At 43.0% G+C, this 19,808-nt stretch overlaps 1 protein-coding gene across 4 annotated transcripts in view; it reads right to left on the bottom strand.

The window, feature by feature from the left end:
* LOC144507035 (tau-tubulin kinase 2-like) overlaps window positions 1–19,808 on the bottom strand; it is a 285,213-nt gene that overhangs the window by 150,005 nt on the left and 115,400 nt on the right. The window lies entirely within an intron of this gene.

The following is a 19,808-nucleotide window of genomic DNA, read 5'->3' as shown; positions in this document are numbered from 1 at the left end:
GGTTAGGTGGATTGGCCATCTAAATTGCCCATTAGTGTCCCAGGATGAGTAGGTTAGATGGAATAGCCATGAGAAATATGTGGGGTTACAGGGATAGGGTGGGGGAAAGAGGGCCTGGGTAAGGTACACTGTCAGAGAGTCAGTGCAGACTCAATGGGTTGAATGGCCTCTTCTGCACTGTAGGGATTCCAAGATGAATTCCTCTACTTCAGCTGAGAAGTACGTTTGCCTCAGTCAGAGAGTTGTGTGTTCAAACTGTATTCTAAGACTTGAGTGAATGATAATCTAAGTTCATAGTACAATGCAGCGCCCTAAGCTTTGCTCTTACGACATCTTCAGATAAGATGCTGAACCAAGACTCTGTATTCAGTGCTCAAAGATAAATTGGTACAATTTGAACAAATTCTCTGGATATTCTTCCAAGTCAACGTTCTGACGTCAATCACCTCCATAAAACAGATAATTTTCTGTGCTGCATGACTCTGACTAATATTCACATGAACTTGGCATCTGTAAAATGCCTAATATAACAGACACCACTACTTAGTAATTTGTCACTTTCCAAAAATCAAGCCTATGAACACAAATGCTGGTTATTTTAAGCCTTTATTTAAAAAAAAATTCCATTCCCTTTCTTTAAAGTAATAACATCTTTTAGTTAACCTTTAATTGGAGATGGAAGAGAACTTGAAGAGCTACATATTTCTATTGGAATGATGTTACCCAGTAGTTTATTTTGACAAACTGCAGGTTATGACACCTGTTAATGTTAATCTATTTGGAATAACCAATTAAATTGAACTTTGTGATTACAGGCAGTGGCCTTGTGTAATTCTAAGTACAATATTTGGATCCCAAGACATGCAGGCCATTTGGCTCAAATGCCAGTGCTCGTGTCCCCTACAAACCTCTCCCAACTCTTCTTCATGTAACCCTACCAGCATTTTATGCAGATATTTTAAAACAGTACTGCAAAGCCATGAAGGAGGGCTGACTCAGAATCCCTGCAGTGCAGGAGGCGGCAATTTGGCCCCTCAAGCCTGCACCAATAACAATCCCACCCAGGGCATATCCCCCTAACTCCCTCCCCAATGCAAAACCCTGCTAGACCCCCTGACACTAAAGGGAAATTTAGCGTGGCCAATCAACCTAACCTGCACATCTTTGCAGTGTGGGAGGAAACCGGAGCACCCGGAGGAAACTCACACAGACACGGGGAGAACGTGCAAACTCCACACAGACAGTGACCCAAGGCCGGAATTGAACTCAGGGCCCTGGTGCTGTGAGACAGCAATGCTAACCACTGTGCCAGCGTGCCGCCCTCGTGAAAATATTTTACAGAAATTTAACCTGCCCTACAGAGAAAAATAAAAGATAGAAAATTTAATTTACTTCACAGATAGTCAGAAAGTGATAAGTATTTTCAGTTCTGTTTAATGTACCAGAGTGCTCCATGTCAAGGATTATTGCAAGTGTTAAGTTGCCCCCATATTCTGCATGAAAAAGTGCTCCTAATTGAAAACATGTCAGGTATCATCAAGCTTGCAAATGTGTGGAAATAACTTCCATTTATAAAATGTTTCTGTGGAAGAGTTTTGGGTGGGGAGTGAGATGGAGACAGAGAGAGACAGAGAAAGAGATAAACACATCTTGCTTCTTTCAGGATCAAGCAGAAACATAAAGAACTGTTTTTCCCCCGTAAGCTTAGCTCCACCCATTCACATGACTATCTCTCGTCAATCAACCTAATTAAACACTACTCAAACCCCAGTGGAAAAACCAAAGATAAACAAAAAAAGTATTAAAACAACATCCCATTATCTAGGATCAATTATTCTCCTGCATTCTCAGCATGGAGCTGCCTGGTTCATAGTCAGATTGGCACCAGGTAAACCAGAGCTGAATTTTAAACATACCCCTCACAAGAAACATGATATGAGTATATTTTTTAAAGGCACAGTATCATCACACTAGGGACTGGTTATAAAATGTACATGGTTGCATAATTTGGGAAAAGCACTAACATCAGTTGAACAGATAGGGAGACTTAATCTCAAATTCATTAACAGCTCCACCATACCAAAGAACTGATGATCACTGGACAGATAGAGCTGTAACAGGGTTCAAATAAATGTAAATAAGTCGAGCAAGGGAAAGGAAACCGAGGGAGAGATAGTACACCTGCACTCTGTGTGTTGCAAAGATATACATGCAATCCTTGTGCCATGCACCCAACTATGGGTTTTGGAATAACTTGTTATATGAAGAGAAATGGAAAGCAATTAAATCATGATTTCCAGAGATTAAGTTTTCAGCCACATAGGACCAATTCAAATGGCAACTACGAACCTGTTGCAAACTTCATACCATTTCCCTTCAGTCTCCAGTGTTTTAAAAGAGGGAAGATGCACATGAAAAAGACAACTTCAAAAAAACAAGACTACATATAAGACATTACTATTTCACAAAATTATTTTAGATTATTTGCTCCAGTTGAATTTAGCACAATAACCAAATTAACCTAACAGTGTCAAATTACATGATTTAATCCAAGGATTTCTCAAAACTAAAAGTAGAAACTAACTGTAAAAATAGATAATCTAGAGTAAAAATAATTAACTAGGAGACAGCTGACTTCAATGAGGCAAGAACACAGCTGAGCCAGTTAGACTGGAATGAAAGGTTGATGGGAATAACAGAAATGACCTGGACACAGTCGAGGTATGTTCCCTGAAAAAAGAAAGGGAAGGCAAACAAATCCAGAGTTCCCAGGATGAAAAAGAGAACAAAAACAAAGAACAGGCCCTTCAGCTCACCAAGACTGCGCTGATTACATTGTCCCATTTAGACCAACCGCCTGTATCCCTCTATTCCCCGCTTGTTCATGTATCTATCTATCCAGATAAGTCTTAAATGTCGCTAACATGTCTGCCTCAACGATCTCAATTGGCTGTGCATTCCAGGCCCCCACCACCCTCTATGTAAAAGACTTCCCCTGCACATCTCCACTGAACCTTTTCCCCCTTACATTGAACTTGTAATTGTCATTTCTGCCCTGGAAAAAGGCTTAGAATCATATAATCCTACAGTGCAGGAGGCGGCCATTCAGTCCATTGAATATGCACAGACCACAATCCCACCCAGGCCCTATCCACATAGAATCATAGAAACCCTACAGTGCAGAAGGAGGCCATTCGGCCCATCGAGTCTGCACCGACCACATTCCCACCCAGGCCCTACCCCCATATCCCTACATATTTACCCGCTAATCCCTCTAACCTACACATCTCAGGACACTAAGAGGCAATTTTAGCATGGCCAATCAGCCTAACCCGCACATCTTTGGACTGTGGGAGGAAACCGGAGCACCCGGAGGAAACCCACGCAGACACGAGGAGAATGTGCAAACTCCACACAGACAGTGACCTGAGCCGAGAATCGAACCCAGGACCCTGGAGCTGTGAAGCAGCAGTGCTAACCACTGTGCTACCGTGCCACCCCATGCATTTACCCTAGCTAGTCCTCCTGACACTAAGGGGCTTGTTAGTATGGCCAATCCACCTAACCCGCACATCTTTGGACTGTGGGAGGAAATCAAAGCACCCGGAGGAAACTGTTCACCTTATCGATGCCCCTCAATTTTATATTAGGTTGCCCCATTAGCCTCCGTCTTTCCAGGGAGAATAAACCCAGTTTATTCAATCTCTCTTCATAGCTAATACATCCTGGTAAACCTTTTCTGTACTCCCTCCAAAGCCACCACATCCTTCTGGGAGTGTGGCGACCAGACTTTTATACTCGATGCCCTGGTTGATGAAGGCAAGCATGCCATATGCTTTCTTCACCACCTTTTCCACCTGTGCTGCCACTTTTAAGGATCTGTGGACCTGTATTCCCAGATCTCTCTGTGTGTCTAAGCTCCTGATAGTTCTGCCATTTATTTTATAGCTCCCAGTGGGTTTATGAGAAAAGACATAAAGGGGAATCCTGTACAGGCATATAAACAGTAAAAGGAGGAGCAGGGCCAATTAGGGACCTAAAAGGAGATTTACATTTGGAGGCAGAGGGCCTGGTTGAAGTATTAAATTAATACTTTGCACCCGTCTTTACCAAGGAGGTAGATGCTACCCAGGACGTGGTGACAGAAGAGGAAATTCTGTTCCCAGAAGGGTTCAAAGTTGATAAGGAGGAAGTGCTGGATAGACTGTCAGTACTGAAAGCTGACAAAGCACAGGACTGGATGAGATGCAGCCAAGGAAATTGAAGGAAATGAGAATTGAAATTACGGGGTTGCTGGCCACAATCTTTCAGTCTTCTCTAGACTCAGGGGGAGGTGCCAAATGACTGGAGAATTGCAGACGTTACACCCTTGTTCGAAAAAGGTTGTAAGGATAGCCCCAGCAATTACAGGTCAGTCATTTCAACATCAGCGGTGGGCAAGCTTCTAGAAACAATTATTTAGGATAGAATTAAGTCACATGGAAAAACATGGATTTTTATTTAGGAAGAGCCTGCATGATTTGTTAAAGGGGAAATTGTGTTTAACTAATTCGCTGGAGTTTTTTTTTGAGGGGGTAACAGGAAGAGTCAATGAGGGTAATACTTTTGATGTCATGTTCTTAGACTTTCAGAAGGCATTTGATACAGTGACACAAAACAGACTTGAGAATAAAAGGGACAGTAACAATGCGGTACAAAATTGGTTCATAATTGGAAGCAGAGAGTAATGATCAATGGCTATTTTTCAGGCTGGAGTAAGGTTTGTAGTGGTGATCCCATGGGTCAATATTGGGATGCTTGCTTTTCCTGATATATATTAGTGAATAATGATCTAGATCTTGGTTTGCAGGGACAGTTTCAAAGTTCGCAGATGATACAAAACTTGGAAGTATTGTAAATTGTGAAAAGTACAATACAGAACTTCAAAAAGGACATAAACAAATTGCAGGAGGGAGCAGATGAAATTCAAGGCGGAGAAATACAAGGTGATGCATTTTGGGAGGGAGAATATGGAGACAAGAAAAGGGGGTAAAATTCTTAAAGGGGTGCAGTTTTGAGGATAGATTGGAGAGGTTGGGACTGTTCTCCTTGAAGAGAATAACGCTGAGCAGGAAATTTGATAGAGATGTTCAAAATCATAAGGGGGCTGGACAGAGTAAATAGAAAGAAACTGTTCCCCCGCAAAAGAATCAAGAACGAGAGGGCACAGATTTCAGATGATTGACAAAAAAAGCAAATGTGATGAGAAAAAACTTCCACACAATGAGTCACACATCTAGAATGCGCTGCCTGGAAGTGTGATGGAGGCAGGTTCAGTTGAGGCATTCAAGAGGGCATTAGATGACAACTTGCATAGAAGCAACGTGCAATGGTAATCATAGAAACCCTACAGTGCAGAAGGAGGCCATTCGGCCCATCGAGTCTGCACCAACCACAATCCCACACAGGCCCTACCCCCACATATTTACCCGCTAATCCCTCTACCCTACACATTTTAGGATTCTAAGGGGCAATTTTTAACCTGGCCAATCAACCTAACCCACACATCTTTGGACTGTGGGAGGAAACCGGAGCACCCAGAGGAAACCCACGCAGACATGAGGAGAATGTGCAAACTCCACACAGACAGTGACCTGAGCCGGGAATCGAACCCGGGACCCTGGAGCTGTGAAACAGCAGTGCTAACCACTGCGCTACCGTGCCGCCCAAGTGCCGTAAAGGGAAAAGGAAGGGAAATAGTACATTAGAAATTAAACAACTTTCATTGGAAAGTGATTTTGCAACAAAACTATCAAATTTAAGTTACACACTATATTGAAGGGGAGAAAGAAAATAACCAATATATTTTCAGGACTGTTGATGATAATATCACATCTGTCACTTATCATCATGATCAGTCTAGTCAATGGTGGTACAAGGCTAATCCATTAAACTGTATTTTATGTTTGCTTTCTGCAAAATTTCTCTTTTCTACAGTACCCTTTCCCTTCATAGCCTGGAACACACTATTTTGGCAGTTCAACTTTCTTCTTTTATATATTTTTTCCAGCTGGAATCCATTACATACTTTTCAAGGGTACTGATAATCAGGCACATGACACACATATGCTCAGCACTGCAATGTCATCATGACCCTCAACATTACTTTACATAGATCACGCTGATTAATTCAATGTTGGCCGTCCTGGTTTCTAGCTGACCCTCAACATTCTTTTTGCAAAGCACATGGTGAAAACATCCAGCTTCCATGCCTTTCTGCATTTCTTAGAAATGAAATGGTCCCACTGGACACTAGCATCAGTCACCTTTTCTCACTCCATATTTGTCCCTATACTTCTACATTCTATCGTCCATCAAAACCATTTCTAGTAAAATGACTGAGTCTCTACCAAACGAGATGTGCCTTAAAAAATCATGAATAAAATGAAATTTAACCCCTAATATAAATGGCCTCATGAAAATAGCCCTGTGCTTTGTATCAACCTCCCAAGTGTCAGCTTACCACTGTTACTGTAATCATATTAAATGATCCATGCCTGCGTGAGAAGCTTAATGCAGTTCCACTGACCTTGGTGCTGTGCAAAATACTCTGTAGCGTCATTTATATTGTGGACCATAACTCAGTTACAATCAATTTCAAACATTTTTGAACGTCAGCTTCTGTGGTAAATTTTTAATGTGCATCATCAATTAGGAGTACAGAAATGTACATCAATTTCATCACAGAAAAAAGTGAACATTTCAATAACTAATGGGAAATATTTCAAAATACTCAGTGCAGCAAACTGTGGAGATTATATAATGGGCTCCCCCTATCTGGAGAAAGTGCAGAATAAGAAAAAAGGTTTCATCTGAGAACCAAAATTTATTTTTCTTTTGGAAAATGGGAGGGGTAGGTGTTGAGAAATGGAAATGTTCCATCGCAACTGGTGCTCTGTGTGAAGGTGATTAAAAAAACAACTGGAAGAAAATAACAGGTCTATTATTCTACATTTTCTTGTGCTATGTTTAATTTGGGAGTTTTTAATGCTGAAACAGATGGAATATGATAAGGAAATAATATTCCAGGTTCCCATGTTGAATATCACTCGCCCTGAAAAACTGTCAACTTTTATCAGTTAAAATAGTTATAACTAAACTATCGCTCTTACCAGTAAGCATGTTAGAGAGGTTGAATCCAAGGACTAGCTTGTCCAATTACCTCAGTCATGGAGAGAGGCATAATACAAGTATCCTTTTCTATCATGCACAATTTCCAAACAAAGATGTTGTTCTTAAAAAACAATTTATAAACTCACCACTAGAACGTAGAGAAATTTAAGTAAAATGTTATAGTCCAAAATTTCCAGTCAATGCATCTGACACTGCTTAGGCAGAAACCTACCCAATTACCTGGGAATGAGGGAGCAGGCGAGTGAGTATGAGGGTGTGGCGGCAGGGTTGTGGGATGAGGGGGGCGGAGCGGCAGGGGGCACGAGGACAGGTGGAGTGAAGGGGCAGGGCCACAGGGGCAGTTCAGCAAGGCATGCGAGTAGGGACACAGGGGCAGCAGGCACAGGGTGGTAGGCCCAAGCAGGGGCGTGGGGGCTCAGGTGATACAGTGAGTAGGTAGGTGTGCATCTGAGCGAGTGTGAGAGAGAGTGTGTGAATGGGTAGGGTTTAGTGGATGGTACTTTTGCGTGCAAGAGAGAGTATGTAGGTGCACATAAGGGATGGACAGATGGGTGCGGATTAGAGATGGGGGGGGCAGAGGGAGGGGGGTATTGGGGGGGGGGGGGGGGGGAGAGGGATCTGGGTTGGTGGTCGAGCAAGGGGAGGGGCAGTGTCTGTGGTATCGTGGCTCAAGAGCTGGATTAGGATTTTTTCTGTCCATCATTTCCTGGGCAACAATACAGGCCAGTGAATCAGTGAGGTCTGAAGTCTTTGCCTCTAACTCAGAGTTAGAGACATTTTCCTGATGGCCACAGAGAATTACCCATTGGGCAATTTCCATGGAGTTGGTGTGTTTGGGCTTCCCTGAAGTCATGAAGCATATCATGCCGGGTACGTCCCATGACCTACAATCTGGAGACTGGAAGATCCGGGCTATTGCAGTAATTGAACTGCAATTAATGGCTTGCTTTGCGATTATGGGTTCAAGGACCACTCAAAAGACTTCAAGTACTATTTGAAAAGATTTCTTGGGCCATATTTATCCTTGAACCAGCATTAAAAATATTATCTTGTTGTTCTTACCTTATTGCTGTCTTTAGGATTTTGCTGTGTCCTAACTGGCAGCCGTGGCTTCCTACAACACTGACCACACTTCATGTCAAGCACTTTGGAATGCCCTGAGGCATGAAAGGTGTAATATAAATACAAACTCCCTCTTTTTATCCAAGTACCACCCACAAATGAGGTTTGTACTCACGCCTTCACTAAATAGTTGGTTTCATCTGGATTGTCATCTGCAACATTAGAGGCAGTGATGTGTGGTTGGGGGCAGGATTGGGGCGGCAACAAGAAGATAAATCAATAATTGAACTTAGTCACACACAAAATATCCCATCTCACACTGGTAGAGGCCGTGGAGAAATTTGTGCAAACTTTCAGAATGTTTGTGGATATTTATGAAGATTTAGGCAGTACGGTGGCACAGTGGTTAGCACTGCTGCCTCACAGCACCAGAGACCTGGGTTCAATTCAAGCCTTGGATGACTGTGTGGAGTTTGCACGTTCTCCCTGTGTTTCCATGGGTTTCCTTCAGGTGCTCTGGTTTCCTTCCACAGTCCAAAGATGCACAGGTTAGGTGGCTTGGCCATGCTAAAATGTACTTTGTCAGGGGAATTAGCAGGGTAAATACGTGGGGTTACGGAGATAGGGCCTGGGTGGGATTGTTGTTGGTGCGGGCTTAATGGGCTGAATGGCCTCCTTTGCATTGCAGGGATTCTAAGATTTGTATTAAGAGTCCTAATTGTAAAAGTTCGGCATGCAAATAAACATTGAGGTAGCAATCTGCAAGAGTAATGCAAACTGTTTGTTCTCACTGTGCGTATATAAAGTTCCCTTTAAAAAACAAAAATGTGAAGTTAAACATCAATTTTTTAACTTAGCAGAATCCTGAAAGCCCTGTGAAAATTACAGTGAAAGTGATGAAATCTGTCAGAAAGTGTGTAGCTGATTGGCTTGAGCATGGAATTAACCTCAAGCATTTTTAATGTTTATGAGAACACTGAAGCCAGTTTAGCCTTACAGGAAGACAGTAAAACTTTGAACAGATTTACCGCAAGCTCAACATCACAACATGGTGAGACACTTATTCAAAATTCTGCTGATTAGCATATATTCTTTATTCTTTCACTGGACGTGGGCATTGCTGGCTCGGCCAACATTCTGATTGCTTGAGAAGGTGAAGGTGAACCATCTTCTTGATGGTTGCAGACAGTCCTATGCTGAATGTTTCAAATTTTTTTCTCAATACATTAAAATCTTAATTAACATTTACAACTGTAGTGCAACACTTACACATTTGAAAATAGTTCACACTTGTACAAAGCCAGAAAATACTTCATGTGCAACATGCACTGAGCTCTGCTGATGGGCCGGAATTTCTAACGTCTTTTTGAAAACAGAAGATAGACATCTCAAAACCTTTGCTCAATCTTCAGAAGGGCTGCCAATTCTCCTGTGTTCTCACCCTCATGTCACATTCAACAGATACTTAAGTATCATTTATGTATTTAGCAAAGCACTATGCAAGAACCACAAAGTAGGCCTCAAACCTAAACACTGGGAAACACTATTACAGGTGTGTACTGTCCCACTGTCAAATCAGAGACTGCTTAAATCAGGTTCCACACTGGGAGGAACCAACCCCTCCTGGGGTCACATGACCTATACTCTTAAAAGGGGCAATACGCAATACGCACCCCAAACTCCCAACATACATGTCACACTAATTATATACTTTGCATCTGTCCATCTATCATAGCAAATTAATATGTGCATACTTTCAAGATTAAGCTATTGCCCCTCCCATTCCTTTTTGATTCGATTATCACATTTCTTTTCACAACCAACCAACCCACCCAAAGACATACGATTTAAAGAACATCCTATAAATACTTCCATGGTCTGCAAGACAAGTCTGGTCAGAAGCTATAAGTTGATGGGGGTGTCTAGGGCACAGAATAAATGTCTCTCATTCATTGCAATTGATTCTAATGGCAAATGCTGATAAAGAATGGAATGCATGGGAGTGTAAAGATGCAAAAGCAGCAGATCTCATCCAGAAAATGGTGAAATCACTGAAGAGCAGGATTACACTGCAGTACAACCATTTGACAATCTTCAATGCCTGGAATTCTCCTGGTATCAAATGCCATTAGCTTTCGGAGCGCTGCTCCTTCCTCAGATGGAGTGGATATCTGTCAAATCAGAGACTGCTTAAATCAGGTTCCACACTGGGAACTAAATGAGGTTCCCATCTGAGGAAGGAGCAGCGCTCCGAAAGCTAACGGCATTTGCTACAAAATAAACCGGTTGGACTTTAACCTGGTGTTGTTAAAACTCTTACTGTGTTTACCCCAGTCCAACGCTGGCATCTCCACATCATTCTCCTGGTAGAACAGCTGCCTCCATGATTTAAATCTATGGTCCATCTGGGTCAGTTACAAACTTCCTTTGCAAACCACAGCATAAGAATATTGTCTGATTTTTATTCCTTCTAACATTTCATTCAAGTGTCACCAACATATATATTAAAAGAAAGTTTTGAAACTGCTTGATCATTTTTTAAATTTAAAGCCTCATAGCACTTGTTCCGCTGCATATTGATTGGTTGCCAGTTGGCTAAAGATTGTGCTCAACATAATATATATCCTCAATGTAACCTTATTTGGCACTTACCATGCTATTACTGCCTTTTAAAAACATATTTAGTATATATTTTACTACAAACATTGGCAGCAATCAAATGTTCACTTTGCTTTACCCTGAACTATGGTTTCATGTTATTCTAGTCAATAAATACTTTTGTTGTTGCAAAAAGCAAGGTTTGGGCAGAGATAATTATGGCTTTGATTAATCATTGTTTACTGCCAATTATTGGAGCCCGAAATTATGAGCAAGCCTGATTTATCTTCCTTCATCTGGGATTACCATCTGGGGATACTAGAACATTATAGACAATTGTATTCATGTATTTTGTATAATGTTGTCACAAGACAAAGGACAATAGTGGAAATTTCAGCCTAGTAATGCATGCAAGTGCTTTTCAAAAATGGAGGTCTTTTTATTTCACATCCTAATGGCAGTACAATGGGTCCCCACATAGAGAAAGATTAGCATCTTTACAGTGTTTATTATTTAAGCATTCCATACAAGATCCTTCTACCTTTTACAATGGAACACCACAAACAGGATTCGAGGGTGAATTCATGCTTCAATCTCAGTTCATGGCATCACAAACCCCTCCTAACTAGTTCCCAGTTGGCAGTTAGGCTTGAGTTATTCTTGCAGATAGATAAGATGGCTGCATACCAGAAGAGAGAGATAGTAAGGTACGGTAGAAGAATGGTTATGATATTTAGCTGGTAACCCAGAGGTTGGAGTTCAAATCCCATCTTGGCACCAAGGTAAAATAACTATGAAAGCTGTCTGGTTCATTAATGCCTTTCAGGGAAAGGAACACCCTCCCCCCTCAAAATCCTCACCCCCATACCTGGTCTGGCCTACACAAGACCCCATTCTCATACTCTGGCTGAATCTGGATGCCATCCCGAAGTGGCCTTGGGTTTTACATTTTGGCTGTTAATACAACCTTGCCATGTTAATCCATATCCTACTCAAAAAAAAGTCTAATTGAAGATCTCTGACTTCATAGTTTCAATGCACTCGCTAGTCTCATTGAGATGTGGACTGAAGAATACAATATGAAATCGTCATTTAAAAGCAAATTCAAGCTCTTCTAAGCAAAGAAGAAATCTCTTGATGAATATTTCCAAAGCTGAATCAAACAGTCTATTTAGATTTCTAGGCTGCAATGCTTTCAGCGCAAGTTACTTACCAATATTTTTTTAAAAATACGCCAACAAGTACAGACCCCGAGTTTGTTAACAATTTTGACAAGAACAATTACTTCAATAAAAAAAAATTAGCACATATCACTATAGAATTACATACTCTATGAAACAACACAATTTCAGTCAGTGTACCAGATTTATAATTCTGATCTTACACTTGTCTGGCTTTAAAAATAAATTTAAATTACATTCAGTTCAAGAATTAAGTCAATCAGTTCTATGGGTCAGAAAGGGAGTTGAATTTAAAGAATGTTGGCGTGCAATCTTGAAAGCTTATGAGTGCCCGTAGGCAACAGTCTGCTCTGCTGTATATTAGAGGTTAATTACTTGAGAGAGCTTTATTTTGTACATCCTTTAAAAAATTTTAAACTAACTGAATTTAAACTCGCCAGTTGCCATAGGATTTGAACTCAGGATCCACATTTTATAAAATGTTTTTCCATGGGGTTCATGAACCAGGTGGGTTTTTACGACCACTTATGCTAGATGACAGTCAGCATTACTGAGATTAGCTTTCAATTCCAGATTTATTAATTGAATTTCTGCCCCTGGTTTAGGCCAGGCTTCTGGATTACTGGCCCAGTGACATACCACTAGTCCCTCATGGTAGGCTGGTGAAAAAGGTTGGATCTCATGGGATAAAGGGGGTGGCGGCTAGATGGGTGGAGAACTGGCTTGATCACAGAAGACAGAGGGTGGTAGTGGAAGGGTCTTTTTCCGGCTGGAGGCCTGTGACTAGCGGTGTTCTGCAGGGCTCTGTATTGGGACCTCTGCTGTTTGTGATTTATATAAACGATCTGGAAGAAGGTGTAACTGGGGTGATCAGTAAGTTTGCGGATGACACAAAATTGGCAGGATTTGCAGATAGTGAGGAGCATTGTCAGAAGCTACAGAAGGATATAGATAGGCTGGAAATTTGGGCAAAGAAATGGCAGATGGAGTTCAATCCTGATAAATGCGAAGTGATGCATTTTGGTAGAAATAATGTAGGGAGGAGCTATACGATAAATGGCAGAACCATAAAGGGTGTAGATACGCAGAGGGACCTGGGTGTGCAAGTCCACAGATCCTTGAAGGTGACGTCACAGGTGGAGAAGGTGGTGAAGGAGGCATATGGCATGCTTGCCTTTATAGGACGGGGCATAGAGTATAAAAGTTGGGATCTGATGTTGCAGATGTATAGAACGTTGGTTCGGCCGCATTTGGAATACTGCGTCCAGCTCTGGTCGCCACACTACCAGAAGGACGTGGAGGCTTTGGAGAGAGTACAGAGGAGGTTTACCAGGATGTTGCCTGGTATGGAGGGGCATAGTTATGAGGAGAGATTGGGGAAACTGGGGTTGTTCTCCCTGGAAAGACGGAGGATGAGGGGAGACTTAATAGAGGTGTATAAAATTATGAAAGGCACAGATAGGGTGAACGGTGGGAAGCTTTTCCCCAGGTCGGTGGTGACGTTCACGAGGGGTCATAGGTTCAAGGTGAAGGGGGGGAAGTTTAACATGGATATCAGAAGGACATATTTTACACAGAGGGTGGTGGGGGCCTGGAATGCGCTGCCAGGCAAGGTGGTGGAGGCGGACACACTGGGAACGTTTAAGACATATCTAGATAGCCATATGAACGGAGTGGGAATGGAGGGATACAAAACAATGGTCTAGTTTGGACCAGAGAGCGGCACGGGCTTGGAAGGCCGAAGGGCCTGTTCCTGTGCTGTATTGTTCTTTGTTCTTTGTTCTTATTTTATTATACCCAGGCATAAGCAAATTAACTTATGGCCAAGCCTATAGCCAAATTACAAGCAACTTTCTCCATTTTCCAACATCCAATATATATGTGTTGAAGTGCAATAACGCTTGTTACCCAACACCATACAGGCAAACAAAAGGAATATGTTCAAATCTTGTGCCTTTATTATATTGTGTATTATTTAGGAGCTTGGTTAGCCTCTATTACCCTGTTCCTTTCTCCCTAGCAATGCTTGTGATTGTTTGAAATTTGGCATTCTTGTGTTTATCCTGATGACTGCAAGATGAAAAGTTTTGGGAACAGATCTCCCTTTTCAGCGATATACAGGAAATACGCAACATTTATTCAAATATTAAACTTGGCAAACTACACAAATGTAATTCCTAAGTCATAATGCCAGATTTTGCAGTCAGTGGATAAACTATGACCTTTCCTTAGTTGTAAGCTGCAGCAAGAACTTATTCTCCCAGTTATACTGTTGATCCATTGATGAGGTGACTGGGGAGTCCGAGCAGCATTGCGCATTCCGAACAAAGCCATGCCCCTCTGGCATCATGCCCCTCGAGAGATCTATTTATTTTCAGTTGAATGACAGTCTCTGAATTAATAGCGCATCTGCAGAATATTAGTCAGTGGTTTTTAATAATGGTCAATCTTTTATCTGATTTAATGTTAATTGTTGCTCCCCCCCTCACCTCACCACCCCCAACATCACTCTCGTCTAGCTCATACACCCACACCGTTCCCTCCACCCCAGCTCTTCTCTGACATTGATAGGACTGTATCACTGAAGTTGGGGGTTGGAAGGATAAGGAGGAGGAGCCGACGGGTGTGGGAGTGTTTTCAGACTCTGTTGTGGTTCAGACTCTAAAGGGTTGTGCTTCTGAGCAGGCTCTACACGTGCTAGGAGCAGCCCTAGTTAAACCATTGTAAATACCTACAGCTCATTCAGGCAACTTCCCTATCTGAACGCAAACAGGTTCCGGGAAGTTGTGATGCAGTTGCAGTCCTCAATAACAGTAAACATCTCAACACTGCTATCAGGATTACAGGATCCAGGCCAATAATTTAACTGCACAACCCTGTGTCTGAAGCTGGACAGGTGAATGTGGTATCAATGGGACAGCATTTTGGTGGTGGTGATCATAATTCAGTTTGATTTAGAGTAGTTCTGGAAAAGGATAAAGAAAGAGGAAGAGCAAAGTTTTAAATTGGGGAAAGGCCAATTTTACTCAGCTGAGATGTGATTTAATAAAAGCAGGAAAATGCTTGACGGTAAAACAGCGTCAAAGCAGTGGGAGACTTTGTACAACTGAAACACTGACCAACATCCCAGAAACCCACTTGCGCTCAGATAGTGAAATTGCCTGAATGGGTAATGAAGGTTGACTTCATCATCCAGCATAGTGTTATTGGAAAAGATACTCCCAAGATAGCAAAATAGTATCAGAGAAAATCAAGAAAAACCCAAAGATGTTTTATAAACTCTCACCAACTTTTACTGATGCATCATAGAAAGCATTCTTTCTGGTCTTATCACAGCTTGGTATGGCTCCTGCTAGGCCCAAGACCGCAAGGAACTACAAAAGGGCGTGAATGTAGCCCAATCACGCAAACCAACCTCCCATCCATTAACTCTGTCTACACTTCCCGCTGCCTCGGCAAAGCAGCAACATAATTAAGGACCCCATTCACCCTGGACATTCTCTCTTCCACCTTCTTCCTTCAGGAAAATGATGCAAAAGTGTGAGGTCACGTTCCAACCAACTCAAGAACAGCTTCTTCCCTGCTGCTGTCAGACTTTTGAATGGACTTACCTTGCATTAAGTTGATCTTTCTCTGCACCCTAGCTATGAGTGTAACACTACATCCTGCACTCTCTCGTTTCCTTCTCTATGAACGGTATGTTTTGTCTGTATAGCGCGCAAGAAACAATACTTTTCATTGTATGTTAATACAATAATAAATCAAATCAAATAAATACATAAACAACAATAGAATAACTATGGAAAGGAGGAACAACTGGAAACCAAAAAGGTAATTTGTGTGTGGGATGCAGACATTCTAGTTAGGGAGAAGAGTGTGAAAAGTTGGATGGTGTAAACATAGTGACAGAGGAAGTATTAAGGGGTTTAGCATATTTAGAAGCATGTAAGTCATCAGACCCGAGTGAAATGTAACCCAGATTGCTAAGAGAAGATATAGCAGACACTCTCACCATAATTTTCCAATATTCACTGGCTTTCGGTGGAGGCTGGAGGACAGCCAACATAGTACCATCATTTAAAAAGGAAGGTGTAGACTGACCAATTAGCCTAATCTCGATGGTGGGCAAATTATTGTAGAAGTTTCTCAGAGGGAGTTAAAAGGTCATGTCTCATTGACTTGACTATAATTTTGGAGGAGGCAACAGGTAATGTTGATAGTGGGCTTGATATAATCTAAATAATTTTTAGCAAGGCTTTTGACAAGGTTTTACATGGTAGATTGGTCAGAAAAGCAAAATCCAATGGGATTCAAGGGCAAGTTGGATATAAAATTGGCTTAGTGACAAAAGGGTACTTGTGTGACTGGTTCATAGAATCCCCACAGTTCAGAAGGAGGCCATTTGGCCCATCAAACCTTCACTGACAAGAATCCCACCCAAGCCCTACCCCATAACCCTACATACTTACCCTGCTAATCCCCCTGACACTAAGGGTCAATTTAGCATGGCCAATCAACCTAACTCGCACATCTTTGAAAGGCTGCTTCCATAAGGTTCTGGAGTTTGGGGGTCTGCAGGACTCAGTATCAGGTCCTTTGCTGTTCATGGTGCAGATTAATGATTTGGACTTAAATGCAGGATGAATAATTAAGAAGTTTGTAGACAATGTAAAAATTGATCATGTGGAAGAACGCTGTAGATTGCACAACGATGTCAATGGAACAGTCAGCTGAACAGAAAAGTGGCAAATGGAAATCTACTCAGGAAAGCGCGAGGTCATTCATTTGGGGAAGGCAAACAGGTCAAGGAAATACACAATAAATAGTAGAATAGTGAGAAGTATAGAGGAACAGTACAATGTTGGAGTGCACATCCACAGATCCTTGAAGCTAGGAGGACAGGTAGGTAAGATGACTAAGATGCCAGGAGTGTAGTGAATAAAGTGGATGAGCTTAGAGCGTGGATTGCTGCTTCGAATTGTGATGTGGTGGCCATTACGGAGACTTGGATGTCTCAGGGACAGGACTGGGTGCTTCAGGTGCCGGGTTTTAGATGTTTCAGGAAGGACAGGGAGGGAGGCAAGAGAGGGGGGGGGAGTGGCACTGTTGATCAGGGATAGTGTCACGGCTGTAGAGAAGGTGGACGCCGTGGAGGGATTGACTACGGAGTCTCTGTGGGTGGAGGTTAGGAACAGGAAGGGGTCGGTAACGTTGCTCGGTGTTTTCTATAGGCCGCCCAATAGTAACAGAGATGTTGAGGAGCAGATGGGGAAACAGATCCTGGAGAGATGTAGGAATAACAGAGTTGTCATGATGGGAGATTTTAATTTCCCAAACATAGATTGGAATATCCCTAGGGCTAGGGGTTTGGATGGAGAGGAGTTTGTTAGGTGTGTCCAGGAGAGTTTCCTGACACAGTATGTGGATAAGCCTACTAGAGGAGAGGCTGTTCTTGATCTGGTGCTGGCTAATGAACCTGGACAGGTGGAGGATCTCTCGGTGGGTGAGCATCTTGGGGATAGCGATCATAATTCTATCTCCTTCACGATAGCATTGGAAAGAGATAGGATCAGGCAGGCTAGGAAAGTGTTTCTCTGGAGTAAAGGGAAATACAGTGTCATCAGGGAGGAAATTAGACGGGTAAATTGGAAGGAGGCATTCTTGGGGAAAAGTACCGAAGGAAAGTGGAGGATTTTCAAGGAATGTTTGTCTGGAGCTCTGCATGACAACGTTCCGATGAGACAGGGGGGTGTTGGTAGGGTACGGGAACCGTGGTGCACGAAGGTTGTGATGAACCTGGTGAATAAGAAAAGAGAGGCGTACAGAAGGTTCAGAGAGCTAGGAGGTGTTAAGGATTTAGAGGAGTATACGGGATGTAGGAAGGAGCTTAAGAAGGAAATTAGGAGAGCGAGAAGGGGTCATGAGAAGGCCTTGGCGGGTAAGATTAAGGAGAATCCCAAGGCTTTCTACAAATATGTCAAGAGTAAAAGGATGAGATGTGAAGGCATAGGACCCTTAAAAGGTGAAGGGAGAAAAGTTTGTGCGGAACCGTTAGAAATGGCGGAGGTGCTTAATGAATACTTTACCTCGGTATTCACGGTGGAAAGGGATCTGGGTGGTTGTACTGCTGGTTTGCGGTGGACAGAAAGGATCGAGCATGTGGACATAAAGAAAGAGGATGTGTTGGAACTATTGAATGGCATCAAGGTTGGTAAGTCGCCGGGACCGGATGGGATGTACCCCAGGTTACTGTGGGAGGCGAGGGAGGAGATTGCGGAGCCTTTGGCGATGATCTTTGCATCGTCGATGGAGACGGGAGAGGTTCCGGAGGATTGGAGGATTGCAGATGTGGTCCCTATATTCAAGAAAGGGAACAGGGACAGCCCGGGAAATTACCGACCGGTGAGTCTAACCTCAGTGGTTGGTAAGTTGATGGAGAGGATCCTGAGAGACAGGATTTATGATCATCTAGAGAAGTTTAGTATGATCAAAAGTAGTCAGCACGGCTTTGTCAAGGGCAGGTCGTGCCTTACGAGCCTGGTTGAGTTCTTTGAAAATGTGACCAAACACATTGACGAAGGAAGAGCGGTGGATGTGGTCTATATGGACTTCAGCAAGGCGTTCGATAAGGTCCCCCATGCAAGACTTCTTGAGAAAGTGAGAGGGCATGGGATCCAAGGGGCTGTTGCCTTGTGGATCCAGAACTGGCTTGCCTGCAGAAGGCAGAGAGTGGCTGTGGAGGGGTCTTTCTCTGCATGGAGGTCAGTGACCAGTGGAGTGCCCCAGGGATCTGTTCTGGGACCCTTGCTGTTTGTCATTTTCATAAATCATAGAAATCATAGAAATCATAGAAACCCTACAGTGCAGAAGGAGGCCATTCGGCCCATCGAGTCTGCACCGACCACAATCCCACCCAGGCCCTACCCCTACATATTTTACCCGCTAATCCCTCTAACCTACGCATCCCAGGACACTAAGGGGCAATTTAACATGGCCAATCAACCTAACCCGCACATCTTTGGACTGTGGGAGGAAACCGGAGCACCCGGAGGAAACCCACGCAGACACGAGGAGAATGTGCAAACTCCACACAGACAGTGACCCGAGCCGGGAATCGAACCCAGGACCCTGGAGCTGTGAAGCAGCAGTGCTAACCACTGTGCTACCGTGCCGCCCCTGGATGAGGAAGTGGAGGGATGGGTTGGTAAGTTTGCTGACGACACCAAGGTAGGTGGTGTTGTGGATAGTTTGGAGGGATGTCAGAAGTTGCAGCGAGACATAGATAGAATGCAAGACTGGGCGGAGAAGTGGCAGATGGACTTCAACCCGGATAAGTGTGTGGTGATCCATTTTGGCAGATCCAATGGGATGAAGCAGCAGTATAATATGAAGGGTACCATTCTTAGCAGTGTAGAGGATCAGAAGGACCTTGGAGTCCGGGTCCATAGGACTCTTAAATCGGCCTCGCAGGTGGAGGATGCGGTCAAGAAGGCGTACGGCGTACTGGCCTTCATTAATCGAGGGATTGAGTTTAGGAGTCGGGAGATAATGCTGCAGCTTTATAGGACCCTGGTTAGACCCCACTTGGAGTACTGCGCGCAGTTCTGGTCACCTCATTACAGGAAAGATGTTGAAGCCATTGAAAGGGTGCAGAGGAGATTTACAAGGATGTTGCCTGGATTGGGGGGCATGCCTTATGAGGATAGGTTGAGGGAGCTTGGTCTCTTCTCCCTGGAGAGACGAAGGATGAGAGGTGACCTGATAGAGGTTTACAAGATGTTGAGAGGTCTGGAT

Source organism: Mustelus asterias, chromosome 18 (genome assembly GCF_964213995.1).
Source record: "Mustelus asterias chromosome 18, sMusAst1.hap1.1, whole genome shotgun sequence".
Taxonomy (NCBI): domain Eukaryota; kingdom Metazoa; phylum Chordata; class Chondrichthyes; order Carcharhiniformes; family Triakidae; genus Mustelus; species Mustelus asterias.
Note: the sequence above shows the minus strand (reverse complement) of the source record. Positions and strands in the feature narration are given on the sequence as shown.